General features: G+C 31.6%; 2 long non-coding RNA genes across 2 annotated transcripts; both read right to left on the reverse strand.

Moving 5' to 3' along the window:
* Positions 1-1838: 1838 nt before the first annotated feature.
* On the reverse strand, positions 1839-3199 carry LOC117689197 (uncharacterized). The gene is made up of 3 exons (XR_010715013.1): positions 3162-3199; positions 2738-2907; positions 1839-2329 (listed from the first exon to the last, which is right to left on the reverse strand). It is a non-coding gene; the product is annotated as an uncharacterized lncRNA (long non-coding RNA).
* A 1637-nt stretch (positions 3200-4836) lies between these two features.
* LOC117682439 (uncharacterized) lies at positions 4837-9185 on the reverse strand. The gene is made up of 2 exons (XR_010715097.1): positions 7726-9185; positions 4837-6058 (listed from the first exon to the last, which is right to left on the reverse strand). It is a non-coding gene; the product is annotated as an uncharacterized lncRNA (long non-coding RNA).
* Between the last annotated feature and the right edge of the window lie 8348 nt (positions 9186-17533).

Consider the following 17533-nt stretch of genomic DNA (forward strand, 5'->3'; position numbering starts at 1 on the left):
TGAGAAATAATTTCTTATTAAATATTTATTTACTATTAATTATAATTAAATATTGTATTGTGTGTTTTCACAGGGACATGTGAAGCAATACTGTTCAGTATTGTCTTCATTATCTTCAATACAAAGAAGACAGTATTATAAATCTTTCCTTCTAATCAACCGTTTACACTGTCTAAAGTTTTGAAATTCTATTATCATTATCTATTATTTCTATTTCTATTATACTTGTATCATATATTGATTACTAGTCTTGTATAGCTATGGTACCGACAAACTCAAATCTAAATACAGAGAAATATATTAATGTACATGTCTATTCTAAATGAAATCAAAGTACTGAAGTACTGACGGGGGTTGATTTTATGGATTATGATCATTTATTTTAAAATCAACTTATCTTCCGTGGCAATTAGTTTCTAGTCTGTATTTAAATTACGCACTTTTTTATAATATAAATTTTAATTAGACTTTTTAGACAAGAATTTCGAAAATCCCATATAAATCATGTTGTGTAATATTTAAAGATAGATTTTAAACTATGTATTAGTAATCGAAACAATTCTAAAAATTGTATGGATCCAAGCACTATTGATATTGAACTCCAATCTCGTTCAACCAGACGCTCAGGTGTCTCCGTTAATCTCCGACAAGCAAGAGAGCCTCTCTGTTTGTCGGAGATTTACGGAGAGAGCAAAGCGTTTGGTTGATTGAGACTATATTAAACTCTGGCGTAGGAATACATGAGACTACAAAAATATCTAAATTGTTCGTATTATATAAAATCTGACTATTTTCAAAGTGTTTATAGATAGGTTTCCTTGAAAAACAATGCTTCAGCATACATTACATCGAATTTTTCTATTATATTCAAGAACTAAGACTTGTCAGCGGTGATGATTTGTGCTTAGGTCCAAACACTGTTTCACTTTCGGTTTGCCAGAGTAACTGACAAATGACAATAACAAACCGTCAACTATCAAAATTCCATAAAAGGAAATACAAATTCAAAGCAGAGCAACACGGACCTCTAAAAAGATAGAGGTAGGATCAGGTGTCATGGAGGAGTGAGCATCCTCTTCTGACCGGTCACACCCGCTGAGTGCTCTTTGTCGTAATCGGGGAAAAAACGGAAAAGTCCGTAGACGATTAGGTGATTAATTACAGCATAACAATTAGTATGAAATACGTCCGTCAGCATGCGACCCAGTGGAAGATTGTATTTGCTGGCAATGTCGTTGTATCGATCATAGAACTTACAAAAAGATGACTTCAAACGAGACTGTTGATAGTAATGTTTTAATAACTTGTTTGTCAGTAGCTTGCCTCGCCTTAGAAACTATTCATACAAAGAGCATGCCCTTGTGTATCGAATTAACTGAGAGACAGAAACACCATAAGCAGGTGATGAAGGTACATTGCTACATAAGTAAGGAAAGTTGACTATAGAAAAATTGAAGTCATCGCGTTTATCATAAGGTTTTGTTGTTAGGTTACCATCAATGTCCATTTCCAGTAAAATATCCAAATATGAAACCTGTGGATGACGCAGACTCACATTAAATTCACACGTGAAAATGCAAGTATTACTCATTCCTTGAATTTTTTAGCATTGACAAGTGGTGTCTTATTTTGAACTTTTTGAGGTCATTATGCATCACTCTTTGGTGAACGTACGAAACCTAGATACAGTAAAACCTGCGACAACACTTTACATAATTAATTAAAAAGGAATATACTATTGTAACGATTCGTTTTGGGAAAATTACAATCCTTTTATGGGATTTACAAAGAAATGTTTTTGACTATATTATTATAATAAAAATATTTCAAACAAAAGACATGGATCAAATGTTTATTAGGCTAAACAGTAAACAATAAAGAAACACATCATTAAAGTTAATTCATACATAGTCTGTTGAAAATTTTGAAAATGCTGATTACAGCTTATAACCGGAAAACGACGTAAACTGGTTATTCATGTTAGTTGTTCCTGTATAAACTCCAATCCAAACTTTATCTCCTAGTTTTAGCTTTACTACTGTCATTTTACTACAGGAAAGCCATGTTTTTGAATCTACGTCACGACAGTAGAGCCATGACTTAAACTGGTCGTTCACAACAAGTGAAGTGTGGGCCCGTTGACCTTGCCATGCAAGAATTGTCCAGTCAAACACGTAGATCCCGCCGCTAGGGGCCGTGAAGATTCCGGTGGAGTTGTTGTATCCAAGTCCCTCGTTCAGATCAACCGTTTCGAACACAACCCGAGCTTTTGTGGCAAGATTTCTTTTATGATCTTTTAACCGAACATCAAAAGCAACCACCCGTTGATCTAAAAGTAAGGTTGTATTCATTTAGAAACACCGTTAACAAAAGATGTCAGATACGCATACCGTATTTGTATACATGTATCAAAGTTACAATAAACAGTATATGAGTGTTAAAAGTCATTTTCTACAGCATAACACAAAAATTGTTATTTCGAGTAGATAATATATTATTATTCAATGATGGAAAAATTATTTCAAAGAAGTTCAAGAAATACAATTCTGTTCGTTAAATCTTTCTTGTGATTTTGTTCTTACAACAAACATTTAATAGGACTAAGTATCTTTAATATCTATCATAAAGAATACTCATAAAGAATACATTCAACATTAAGTTATACGTATAAAATGTGAAAGCATTTTCAAAGCATACTTAACATGAACAATGCATTCAACTTAAGTAATACTCTTACTCGTCTTAGTAGTATCTTTACAGTTGTTTCTGACAAATCCCACAGACAGGCAGGTTTCTTCAACGCTTTTATAATCCTCTCTGAATAATTTCAGACCTGGTTTTGCTGATACTTTCTCACACAATGCACATTGTATTGTAATGAACAGTACTGCAAATATCCAAAACATCCTGAAAGCCATCGAAAGTATTTATTTACAGGTCCAGCACGTGTACTTTTTGTAGAGTCAGGTTTTTTTTTTTTACAAAAGTATATTAAACCACTTTAAAGAAGTTATGAACAGAAATTAAATTGTTATAAAGTTTCAGGCAATGAAGATAAATCTAAAAATACATGGATATTTCACATATATTCCAATATAAAATTACATTTATTTTTAAATCAAACATAAAATAAGACAAACTTAAATAAAATCAGCACCCACTTGTAAGCTAAGCAACTTTCAGTTTCCTCTGGTAAATGTTATGTTCTAAATGTTTGAAGAATGATTAATTATATATACATGTATATTTCATTTAAAGTGAAAATCAATATTGCGTTTGGCAACAGCTTGGATATTATACTGAAATGCAATGCTAAAAGTGAAATGTAATGCAAAAATCTACATTCTGTTTATATATATATATATATATATATATATATATATATATATATATATATATATATATATATATATATATATATATATATATATATATATATATATATAAATGAATTATATTATATTTTTATGTGTCGTATTTAACATTATCTGTGAATGTTGGATACCAGACCTACAACTTCTCGAATATGATAAGCTTTACAAAAGAAATATTCTGACACATACGACAAATTATTGGTACTAGCGCCCTATAATAGTAATTATTAAAAGAAATTAGCATTATTACGTTGTTGAGATTTTTTTCTAGAAATATGTTGATTGAATTTAAATTTGATACAGTTTATCTTATAATTTGCAGGAAATTATAAATTATATCGCTTGAGGAAATTAAAAACCTATAATTCCTTTAAAAATATCTACACGGTAAAGAAATCTTCCAAATCATATAAAAATTTTTTTATGTGGTCTGTACAATGAAACCATACACTTTAAATGAATAAAAAATGATGTCAGCTCTTCTACACGATACTAATCGTTTGAACTAGAATGACGCTTGCCATTGGATAAAACGCATGATGCATAACTGTAGTAAAAATTCTTGATGTAGCCAATACTATACGGCGATAAAAACCCCCACATATACCATTGCATTTGTTTATAATTTTCATTAACAAACCTGTCCAAATTATTTTGTCCTAGGCTAAATAAAACACCTATTAAGTTTATATTACTGTTAGGTTTATTTATAAGTTATAAATTACTTGATGCTGTCTGTTTGCGGAAAATGGTGGATTATAAACGTAGAAAAGGTTCACTTTTATCTCGCGATTCATGGGTTTCTATGAGAGCCAGTAACACACAAATATATATTTAGTGATAATTATTATTTAAAGTGTATTGTTGGCATCTTATTCTATCAATATCAATGCTAATTTTGAAAGTTCAGTTTGCCCGCGATGCAAGGACAACAGTCGCGATTTTTGCGAATAATGTCTAAAATATCACCAAATTGCCAAAAATAACCTCTGTAAACTGAAAAGGTTAAAACAATGAGTCATTGTCTTCTTCGTCAATCCGTCGAGAACACTGCAAATTCCCCAATTAAACGAGACTTACCTTGGTTAAGGTGAAGTTTGATTGGAATTTTATTAGTCACATTAACACTGGAGGGATCAGATGAGATGCGTACTTCGAGCCCGATTCGTCAGTCTTGAAAGGAAGGGATTGTGCATTTTCTAATATATTCAATTCTGCACAAATCTATACTAATTGAATTCCATTTTTCTTATTTTAAAACATCCCCTCCTCAAGGGTGGGTACTATTGTATTATAGTCTATGTGGCGGGCATCTGATCCCTCCAGTGTTAATGTGACTAATAAAATTCCAATCAAACTTCACCTTAACCAAGGTAAGTCTCGTTTAATTGGGGAATTTTATTACGTCACAACACTTCCGGAATCATATGAGACTTTAAAGCAAAAAAATGCACAAGCCCGCTTATGAACAAACAAAATTTTATTATTTTTCACAAAAATAATCAGCACAATACATATCAAGTCAATACTGCAGAATGAAACTGCGATTCTACAATTTTCTTATCGTAAAACTTTCCAAATGTTCCAACATTACTCCACCCTGCAACCTTCAAAATATCATCAATAGGTACAGAAGCATATTTTGCTTTTGACACAGCAGCACTTCTAATACTATGACTTGAAAACTTATTTATATCTATACCTGCTTTACTCATTAAAGTTTTAAGCCATCTTGAAAGAGTGTCCCTGCAAACTCTGTTATGAGGTTTCACATAACTAACAAAAAGATATTTACAATCTTTTCTAATAATACTTGTCCTCTTCAGATATTCTTTTAATACAGTAATCACACATGATCTTCTATCTGGTGGATAAGCTTTCAATTCTAAATACTTTGTATGTCACCCAGGTCTATCCTGCTTCAAACGACCTTCATACTGTAACTTATATACATTGCTACTTTTCTCAATTCCATTTATACTCAATAAATGTAAGGATTGACACCTAGCAGCAGTAGTTAATGCAATCAACATACATAATTTTAAAGACAAATCTTTTAACGACAAATATTTACAAGGTGATAATTTTCTCAATACATTCAATACACAAGAAACATCCCATATCTTAGAATAACGTGGTTTACTGGGCCTTAAATTAAACACGCCCTTTAAAAATCTTATCACCAATGGATGCTTTCCTATTACAAAACCATCACAAGAAATTCCTAGCGCACTCAAAGAAGATCTTGCAGTGTTAAGTGCACTGTATCCTAACCCCAAGTCATACAGTTCAGTCATAAACTCAAGGACTTGGTCTACAGGAACTTGAATTGCACTAATTTTCCTTTTATTTGTGAACGAAATCCATTTTCGAATATAGCTTGAGTATTGTTGTTTTGTACCTGGTCTCCAGGAAGCCATGATGATGTCTGAAGCTTTTCGCGAAATCTTTCGCATTTCCAGATTTTCCCTGATAAGCGACACGCTATTAGAGTTAGTTTCTTGTGTAGTGGATGTTTCTCCCTCGAATGCGGTAGGGATAGAATTCCCCGCGGAAGAATCAACGGAATCCTTATCAACAAGTCCATTAGCACCGGATACCAGCACTGAGTTGGCCACAGAGGAACCACCATCAAACACTCTGCCTGGTCCGTCCTCAACTTTTGTAATGTTCTGCTTATTAGACTGAAAGGAGGAAAAGCATAATAATAACCTGTCCATTTGAAAGAAAAAGCATTTATAAATTTTGCATCTGGATCAGGTTTCCATGCGCAATATAGATCTATCTGTTTATTCAGTCTAGATGCAAATAAATCCACTTCTGGGATTCCAAATACATTAGAAAATCTCTCAAAAATTCCAACTTCAATTTTCCATTCGACTGAATCATTAAATTCTCTAGAAAATTTATCTGCTACATTGTTCTTACCAGGAACATGATCAGCAGAAATCCAAATATTTCTATTCATACACCAAAACCAAATCTTTCTTGACAAAATATTCATTTTTTCTGACTTTATACCACCCATGTTATTTATATATGCTTTAGCACATGTATTGTCTGTCATTATCTTCACGTGTATATCAGAACATTCCATACAAAATGATTTTAATGCTAAAAATATTGCATGAAGTTCTAAATAATTGATATGATTCTCTATTTCATCAAGATTCCATCTTCCTCCTGCACTACATTGATCACAAACAGCTCCCCACCCTTCGGTGGAAGCATCTGTTGTTATCACTATATCTGAATTTCCATGATCTATGATTCTCTTCTGAGAGTGAACATTTTCTATCCACCAAAACAATTCACTTTTAGATTTTTCTGAGATACTTAACATAGCATCAAAATTTCCATTATTTTCTTTTAATGCCTTAATCTTGTCCATTTCTAAACTTCTATAAAATAATGGACCATATTCCACAGCAGAAAAACTTGCCACAATTAAGCCAATTACTCTAGCCAACATTCTAATTGTACATTTTCCTTTTTTCCATACTTTTGAACTTTCTTCCAAAATTGTGTCTGCCCTACTTTGAGTTAAGGTTACAATCATTTTTCCAGAATCAATAACATTCCCCAGGAATGTAATACAATTAGATGGCGTACATACAGATTTCTCTTCATTTATCACCAATCCTAATCTTTCTATCAAACATCTTGAATCTGATATATTTTTTACACATTCCTCAAATGTGTCACTTATCAGAAGAGAATCATCAATGTAACCAACACTTAAATGACCCATAACCCTTAGGGTAGAATAAACTGGTTTCATTAATTTTGTAAACAGTCGGGGAGCACAGGCAATACCCATTGACAAGCAGGAAAATTAAAAAAATTTTCCCCGCCAAATAAATCTTAGATATTTTCTTTGGCTTTCTGCAATTGGTACAGAATAATATGCATGCTTAAGATCTAATGATGCCATAAAGCAATCTTTTGTCACTAATTTTATAGCACTTTCAAAGGAATCCATCTTAAAATGATGGTAAGGAATGTATTTATTTAATTCTTTTAAATTTAGAATTACTCTCAACTCTCCATTCTTTTTAGGTATAGTAAAAATTGGAGATAAAAATTGATCTTTTACAAATTCACATTCCTTAATGATGCCAAGTTCACAAAATTCATTGATTTGCTGGTTAATTTTTTCTATTTCAGACTTTGCAAACACAGAATGAGGCACCACGCTCTGAGATGGTAAACCTAAGTCTTCATCAAATTCAATATGGCAATTATTAACAATATCTAAAATGATCTTATCCTCTGTAATTTTTTGCCATTCAAAGGAACATTTTTTTAATCTTCCTGCACAAAAAACATCACTGTTTAATTTTGTACTTACCTCAGCCTCTATTTGTTGGAGCCGCGCTCCCCCTTTGAGTTTTTTGTACTGTCTCTGGCATTCGAGTTGTTTGACCAACGACCCCAACTGCTGTTAGTTCTTTGGGTTCTTGCTCTCATTGCCCCTCTACCATAGGGACGTCCTCGAGCTCTGAAAGATGATGCCCCTCGGAAATTTCCTCTGTGAAACTTTCCATGTACTTTATTACTTATTCTGTTCACATCTTGAATCTCTTTTACTGATTTTGCCACATCATCACCGTATAAAAATTCTGAGAAAGGCAACGAAGGTGAACTTAAATGGTAATACTCTCTACCTAAATCTGGTCTATGAAGTTCTTTTCTTTTAACATTTATCAATTTGTTTGTATGCCCCAATAAGGCTAAACTATCTGTAGCTAAAGTTATCAGGCTTTGCAAACCTTCAACAATGTCAGTATCCATTTCATTGAGTTTACTTGCTAACTTTGTCAAGTTCACTGATGCTTTAATTACAGCCTATTGAATAACCTGAAATTTTGCATCACAATTACGTGTATCTGGATTTAGAATACTCCACATAGCCTGGTTAACTCTAGTTTTTATCAACGATTTGCAATTTTCAGGCCTTTTTATACTCTTCAAAAGTTCATTAAAATAATCATCGTTCAATCCTTCCCTGAAGAGTTCATTTATCATAGCTGCCAATTCCTCATCAACATTTTCATCACAATCTTCTGTGACTTTGTATTTAACCCCGAGTTGTCTAAATCTAGAGGTTTCACCATCCTCTCTACGTTTTTTACTCGGGGGTTCACACGAATCCCTCTCAACTTCAACATCAGAAGACTGGTTTAATATAGGAGGCAGTAACAACTCCTCTTCTTCTAACTCAGTCATGTCACCATAATACAGTTCATTCACACGACTGTTCATCTTTTCAATTTTTCTGTCTTGACTATCTTGGTTTTCTTTTATTGACTTTAATAATGTCATTACCTCCACAATTCCAGGAGTCGAGGAACTCGTGCTTGCCACGTTACTTTCACCAGTAACTGCTCGGTCCTCGCTATTATGAACATTATTTACGGCAGCATTAGCTATACCGCCTTCTTCACTACCCAACGGTAGTAGTTTTCTTTTCTGTTTTTCTTGAGGCACGTTTGGAAGGCTCACCCTTCGTTTTTTCCTTCTCCGAACTGGCCGAACGGTGTTCAACACCCGCCATTTTCTAACTCACGTTAGCCTCAAACCAAAACTATAAAAAACTACGCTACCTCGTAACGTATTTAATATTGAAAAAGAAAATAATAACCACCACGTGATTATAACGATTAAATGATAACCACCACGTAGTTATCTATAAAAACGTGTTATGTCTGACGAGCGAGAGTGGACCACATCCACTCTCGAAGACAAATGAAAGTACACTGACGAATCGGGCTCGAAGTACGCATCTCATATGATTCCGGAAGTGTTGTGACGTAATAAAATTGTATGCAGTCGCAATGTTTTATTTTGACCCAAACACACATTTTTGTTTAGAATCTTATGAAAATCTTAAGATACAACACCGTTTTTTGATATCGATAATGAATGTTCTTAGAAATGATATATCATAGTTGTAATTTACCTTTTGTGAATCTTGAGCGTAATGTACATATAGTTTATATATATGTTGAACATTTTTTATCAATATTTCAACTTTATTTCAAGATGACTTCTCTTTTATTATCGTCGGAAACCCACGGTTATTTACGTGTCGTTCCTCTCTCCATTACCTGTGCGTCCGTTTAAACGTTGACGCTCGTACTGAAGCATGCAAGTTGATTGGTGGCTTATATAACACTCCGAGTAAATTAGTCCAATTTATGACGTCGGCATGCATTTGCATACTAAATTAGCTATCTGTTTACTTTTATTTTCACACCTATCAGGCATATGAGTTGTAAGGCATTGTGAGTTACTACAAGTTTAAGTGAATATAAAGCGAATTGAAGATATATACATGTACAGTTTTAAATTGTCCTTTGGAAACTCATTTTTAATTTTTTTTTTCCAGATAAATGGAAAATTATGTCTGATCCTTCATTTTTATGCACACATTTAAAACAATATTGCGTACGAGGCCTTATATCATTTATATATATTTTTAAATACCCCACTGTCAAAGTTCAAGAGAGGGGTATGTCTTATTGAATTAAAGGCAGAAAGAAAGGACTATGTGCGGTTTTATGCATTTTTTGCCCCCAAAATCAAAGTTTTAGAAAAAGCTTTAAAAATAAAGTGAAAGATAGTTAAAATCATATTGGAAGTAAAGCTGTAAAAGGTTATCACCACAGTGATGTCATAATGTAGGAATGACGTCATGAAGATTGCATTATTTTGATAAATTGGTGTCTTGTAGCCAAATATGGGTGTTTTCCGATGGTTTTTCGACTGGGAAACATCGAGCACAGGCTTGCTCAAGTACCATTTTTTAGTATAACGTATATAACTATTTGAAAAAAAAACATATGTTAAAATCGCACTTGGGCAGTCCTGCGCTCTATACTTCCGAATGCAAAATATAGTGCAAAAATGGAAATATTTTCTATTGTTTGCAAATTTGCGGGAATTAGGTCATTTAGGTGACGTCATAGATAAACAGCTAATGAGCAATGATGACTAAAATCAATATTAAATTTATAGGCATCCTCTATACAATGATTTGATAAGATTTTATTTTTATTCGATACTATTTAAAAATTGGTTGAAATCGGGGGCAGATATTTGACCATACCGCACATAGTCCTTTTAAAAAGTACGTTTTTCACATGGTACCCCTGATTTTGCATAACATAAGTTGAATGCACTTTAAAATTTTCTTCTGGGACACTCATTAGAATGCTTAGCTTACAACTCTTTTCTGGTGGCAGAGTTTGTTATTTCTCCAATGCCATTTTAAAAGCGATGTTCATTTTCCGCTTAGTGTTATGCAAACAATAAAATAATTAAAAATGGTAAATTAATTATAACCTAGTCCATTGAAATTAAATAAAATACTAGTTTCAGAAGAGGAAAAAATTGAGATGAATGAAGACGAAAATCTCAACTTCTGGCTCTAACAGATGAAAATATTTCAAATTTACCATAGGTAGTACTTCAATATTTTGAAGATGAGAAAAGGAAATTGATAAAACTGCTTAAACTCTGTTTGTACTTGTATGCGTATGTTTGCCAGACTTTCAATACTGATCGTTTTTTTTATTTATTAAAACAACAGTATGTTTCAATGTGAGTATGAACGAAATGTTCAGTACATAATGATTCCCTTTTTTAGTTTTTATTTCTTAAAGTAAAAAACATGTTGTACATAATTAGATGTGTATAAAACTGACAAAAACCAAGTGTCTATTGAATCGTAAATGCGTAGTAGACCGTCATGCTTTGAGTCTCATTCACTGGATTGGAGAATCTGTTTGATGCAAATATAGACACATGTTAAATAATGTTATCAATTATTGGTGGTTAATATAAAACAGAAGAGCTCCACCTCAATAACGACTTATTTGATTGGATGATATTTATAAATATTTGCTTCCTTAAACAAGCTTTGAAGTTTAAACTGGCTCAGGGGTGATGAAGGGAGGAACGACGCGTAATTAACCGTGGGTTTCCGACCATGCTCTTTTATATTCTGAAATAACACAATGCAATGTAATAAATTGACTTGCATTATTGGTGTTTATAGGTTAAAAATGCATGTCAATTCATGTATTTTGTTGTTGCTATAAGAATGGTTTGTCGAATTGTTTCTTAGTAGTATTATATGATATGATTATAATTGTTATTTTCAGGATTTCCTATTACAAATATATTAAATGTTTTTGCATGATGGTGGACGAAATATAAAAAATGTTTCCCCTGAGAAAAATCATACGACATCGCAAGAGGGAAATAAAAGTTTTGACAGAGGGAAGATTTTTCATTTCTTTCGAACATTCCCTCAGTAATTGTTTATCATATTCAACTGATACGACTATATCAAATACGTTCATCTCTATATGTAATAATTCTATCTCTATTAAGCAAAGACGTCGTGACTTTTTCATATTACATTCTTTTTTTAGATTAGATACATATAGTTAAGTTTGTTTTCTGAATAACGAAGAAACTTTAAATATATTAGAGTTAATCATGTTAGTTAACGGCGTATTCTCATCTTCATTCCTTTTCAAAATCTTAATAAAAACGATCAAGAACTTTTGAAAGGAGTGACATATTCCTTTGAGAAGCGACGTATCATTTGTCATATCACGTTAAATGTCTGATTAATGAGATGGCGCGTTATTTAGAATTATCATAATTTCTACGTATTGAATGTTTTGCCATTTGAGAGTTATCACAAAAAAGCGAAAAATTGGATAATCTGATAATGACTAGATATATAGGATAGACCGTTAAAGAAATAATGTGTTGTGCTAAGAAAAAAATTAATATAGGTAAAATGCTTTCTTTGTATAATCTATGTGTACTACATACATTGTACCTTGAATAGACTTTCTCGAACTCTTCTAACATAAGTGAAGTAATGATATCCCTGAAATTAACAAACTTCTATATTATATTATATTATCGATGATAACAGAATTTAAAAAAATGGTACGATGACATTTAAAAAATGTAAAACTTTGACAAAGCAGATTTATTTTTAGTTATTTCGTGTGAAATTACATTTTGTTTCTGGATAGTTCTATTTTCGTTTTCTGAAATGTAACCTTCGTTATTATTTTTAAGGGTTCTATTGATCTATGAGTGGTCATTTCTATTTCATTTTTTTTTTTTTTGGTCCAATAAAAAATTCCAAAATGAAGTCATATGTCAAAGATATGATAGTTTTTAGTATAAAGATATTTGAATAGAACTTTCAGTTTATTTTGATTACAGTTTAAATTTAAACCAGAAAATGATGTATACTGTTTATATATGATATGTTATATGTAGATGGTCCACTGAAAACTCCTATCCAAACTTTATCTCCTTCTTTCAGCTTCAATATCGTCATTTTGCTACAAGAAAACCTGTCGTGACAATGGTTCCAAGACTTTTGCTGGTTATTTACGACCAGAGAAGTGTGGGAATATTGACCTTGAATTTTTAGAGTTGTCCAGTCAAACACGTAGATCCCGCCGCTAGGGGCAGTGAAGACTCCGGAAGAGGCATTGTATCCCAGTCCCTAGTTTAGATCAATCGTTTCAAACACGACCCGTGCTTTCTCGGCAAGGTTATTTTAATGATCTCTTAAACGAACATCAAAGGCAATCACCCGATCATCTAAAAGTAAGGTTGTATTCATTTATTAACCACCATGAACAAAGGGAATATGTCTGATACAAATAGTCCATTTATATACATGCATCACATTATTTTTATATCAGGTTATATCTTTAAAAACCTTTTTTTCCAAAGCATAACACAAAGAAAATTTTCTTTGTTCAGAGTAATTGATATACGTATCATTCCTTGAGGGAGGCAAAATGATTTAAAAGGAGTTGAAGAACATATAATTTAGCGTGGATTTTTAATCTATCTTTGATTTTGTTTTCACAACAAAATACATGTAAAATGTGAAAGCATATTCAAAGCTTAAAGGGACTTGGACACGATTTAAGATCAAAAATTTTTTTTCTATTTTTTATGTATAAAATGGTTTACTGGTGCATTTTAAATGATTGACCAAAATATTGATTGTTAAAGTCAAGCTACAAGCGAGATACAGAGGTAAGAATTGGTTGTTATGTAAACAAAGCTCGAGTCTTATAGTTGTTTACAAAAAATGTAATGTAGAGAATTACCATTTCTTTGACAATATGACAAGTAAAAACGATTTAAACTAATTCAGTATCTTCATAAATACTATTACCAACAAAAGGAAGATACATTTGATTGAAACTTACACCAATACAACACATATGTAAAAAATGACAATATTCGAGTTTGTTTACAAAACAAAGAATTATGAACTCTGTATCTTGCTCATAACTTGATATTTGACTTTAAGATTTTGACATAGCATTATAAACTTCTATATTTATCAGTATAAACATTGAAAATGGAAAAATAAAATTTTCAAATTTTAAGTCAAATCGTGTCCAAGTCCCTTTAACATGAACAATGCTTTCAAACTAAGTTATACTTATACTCGTCTTAGACGTATTTCTTTCTATAGTTGTTTCTGACAAACCCAACAGCCAGACAGGTCTCATCAACGCTTTTTTTTTTTTTTTTTTTGTAAATCAGCAAGCACAAACTGTCAATTTTGATTACTGTATACTTAGAACTCTTTCTGAAATGCTGTAAATTGTAAAATATGAAATAGTAATAACAATAATGTTGTATTATTAGTAATAGAATATAATGAACTAGAGGCCGACCTGGCTCTCGTATTTTTATGCGGTATAGGACAAAAAGAACTGTGACTGTAGAAGCAAGTCCTACCGCATAGTACCGCATTTTATATTCTCTATATTCACAATTGTCAATTCCTATTACATGTTTATTCGTAAATTGTATTTAAATTATGACTTAGAATTGTTTTCATATATATATATATATATATATATATATATATATATATATATATATATATATGTATATGTATATATGTATATATTTTTTTTCTCAATAAATCTTTACATAAGAAAAAAAAAATGATAAATTCGCACTATTAAGTTAGATATGTGTATGATCTACTATGATTATAATTATATTACTTCACTTAATTAACTTTACTTTGTAAAAATATAAATGTATAAGGTATCCTCATTATTTTTTTTTGCTACATAGTTACCGGTCCAGGGGGCCCCTGGCACCCCAGGTAAGGTATACAAAGAGGGCCTTTGCGGAGGTATTACCTCAAGCAATTTGTATGTAATTTCAAATAAAAAAACTTGTCAAATGAAAAAAAAAATCAAAAAAAAAATCAACGCTTTTATAATACTCTCTGATTATTTTCAGGCCTGGTTTTGGTGACACTTTCTCACACAAATCCCATTGTATTGTACGGCAAATGTCAACAACATCCTGAAATTTACATGTATTAACAATATCTGTATACAAGTCCAATGCAGATCGTAGTTTTTACGTAAGGTTATCTTTATGTAAAAATCATTTTAAAGAATTTATGTATGATTAAAAGTAAACAGATATAAAATGGAAGTATATAAGTATAAATGTAAAAGTACATGTATAATCCAAAAATAAACTACTTCTTCTTTACAACAAACAGAAAAATTAAGCAAACTTTAGAAAAAATCAGTACTCGCTTGTAAGCTAGACAACTTTCAGTTCCTACCAGTCTACCAGTAACTGCTATTTACATTAGGTTTGAAGAAGTATTATATATATGTCATAAAAGTAAAATTAAAATTTAAGAATGCGTTTTGTAACAGCTTGGATATCATACTGAAATACAATGCTAAAACTGAAATATTAAAGCAAGGGTTTACATACTTTGAGTACATATACATGAATTGAATACTGATTTTAAAAGCTATACGTTCCGCATCCTGGCTAGCCAAGGGTTTTCGGTCCACTTTCTTCCCCATAAACCCTTAGCAGATCTCATTACGAAACCGCGGTGATGTGGTGGCGCTATCTAGCGATCATCTTGAGTTGCGCCCCTTGTGTATTTACCTTTTAATCGAATAAAACAACGGGTAGTATACATGCTACGGCGTAAATACAACTTGAAAACACGTTGACTAGCGAGAATCAGAATTAACGATGCTATTAAATAGGAGTGAATATATAACCTAAAGAAAGCAAGGAATGTTTTATTTTTAGTGTTTGTAGGGACCTGTAGTTAACGCTTTGTAATTAAAAAAAAGCATAAATTACTCCAAACCAAGTTATAAGAATATAACTTGGGTAGATATTAAGTCCATTTCTTATAATTTGATTTTTCTGTATATTACTGAAAAAATTGAGTGCGTTTTACTTTTAAAAATGATATCAATCGACAAAATTCAAATCAAACGTCAAGCGGATTAGTACGTTTTTGACGTTGGTGCATTGTAACATGTTTTGTGAACCAGATTATACAAATTTAATAACATTTTTTTTTCGAATCAAATACCGCGTTACAACCAGAAAATTAAATTATAATGCAAAATTTTTATTAAGTTTAGTTTAAACAATATATATTTAGTAAATTGCTTCATACATATTATAATGACAGTACATAGAAGATTGAGAAACAAGCCAAAGGGCTTATGTTAATCTCGCTCTCGAAGCTTTAGTTTAGAAGTAACAATAATTAAAATGCATTACAATCTGCGTGTTTTATACATGCTTTGTTGCTATAAGAATGATATGTTTCTTTGTTATATTATATTATATGATTTTAAATTGTCATTTTTATCATTTCATATTGCATAAATGTTAAATTTTTATTGCATGATGGTGAGAGAGATATGAAGATGAATTCATATTTTCAGAGGACATCGCTAGAGGGAAATAAAAAAAATGGAAAAGGGAAAGTTTTCATTTCTTTCGAACTATCATTTAATAAATTGTTTATTATATTGAATTAATACAACTATATAAAATACGTCGATCTTTATATGGTTTTTTTTCAACCCTATTAAAGCAAAGACGTGAATGTTTGCCTTTTTATGTTCAATTCTTTTTCACATTGGAATCATATATAATTTAGTTTGTTTTGGAAATAACATAGAAATTAAACAAAAATGCATCAATCAATTGCCGTCTATATTTATGGTATTAAGTAGCAAACATATAGACGGGAACACGGCGGCTACAATCTACCTATTCGTTTCTTATTATGTTTATAACTAGACATCATTCCACCACAATCTTGTCTTCTGCAAAACAAATTACTAATTGGTTCTGTTAATGAATAAATGAATATTTACGTTCAAAAGGTATTCAGTCTACGCTGAAGAGAAATATAAAAAATCGTAAATAAGATTATATAGTTTTAAAAAAGGTAGTTTGTGTGCATCTTTTAAACATGTTTCGAATTAATGGCAAATACATGTAGTAAAGACAAGAATCAGAAAAAAAATTATACAATTTTGGTGATTAAAAACAAAAAACGACACTACTTACAGTGTATTTCCCCCTATAAAAAATAATTAGAAAATCATACATCAATTTTGATTCCTTTATAAATTATGTCGTTAATTATATCATGTGAACTTATGATCTTTTGTAAATTGGGCTTGATGTCTTTCCCACAGGGGTTCGGTTGTCGGATAATGCGGTTTTTTATTATTTGTTTCCGAAGAAAAGATAAAGAAAATTGTTAATCTTATATTTTTTAGCTTACCTGAGCCAAATGCTCAAGTGAGCTTTTCTGATCACAATTTGTTCGTTGTCTGTCGTTGTCGTCGTTGTCGTCGTCGTTGTAAACTTTTCACATTTTCATCTTTTTCTCAAGAACCACTGGGCAGATTTTAACCAAATTTGGCACAAAGCACCACTAGGTGAAGGAAATTCAAGTTTGCTCAAATGAAGGGCCACGCCCTCTTTAAAGGGGAGATAATTGAGAATTATTGAAAAGTTGTTGGTATTCTTCAAAAATCTTCTTCTCAAAAACTTTTAGGCCTGAAATGCTTAAACTTGTGTGGAGGCATCCTCAGGTAGTGTAGATTCAAATTTGTTCAAATCATGGTCCCCGGAGGTAGGGTGGGGCCACAATTGGGGATCAAGTTTTACATAGTAATATAGAGAGAAAATCTTTAAAAATCTTCTTCTCCAAAAACTATTAGGCCAGAAAAGATCAAATTAAAGTGGAAGCATTCTCATGTAGTGTAGATTCAAGT

Source organism: Magallana gigas, chromosome 6, assembly GCF_963853765.1.
Source record: "Magallana gigas chromosome 6, xbMagGiga1.1, whole genome shotgun sequence".
NCBI classification, from domain to species: domain Eukaryota; kingdom Metazoa; phylum Mollusca; class Bivalvia; order Ostreida; family Ostreidae; genus Magallana; species Magallana gigas.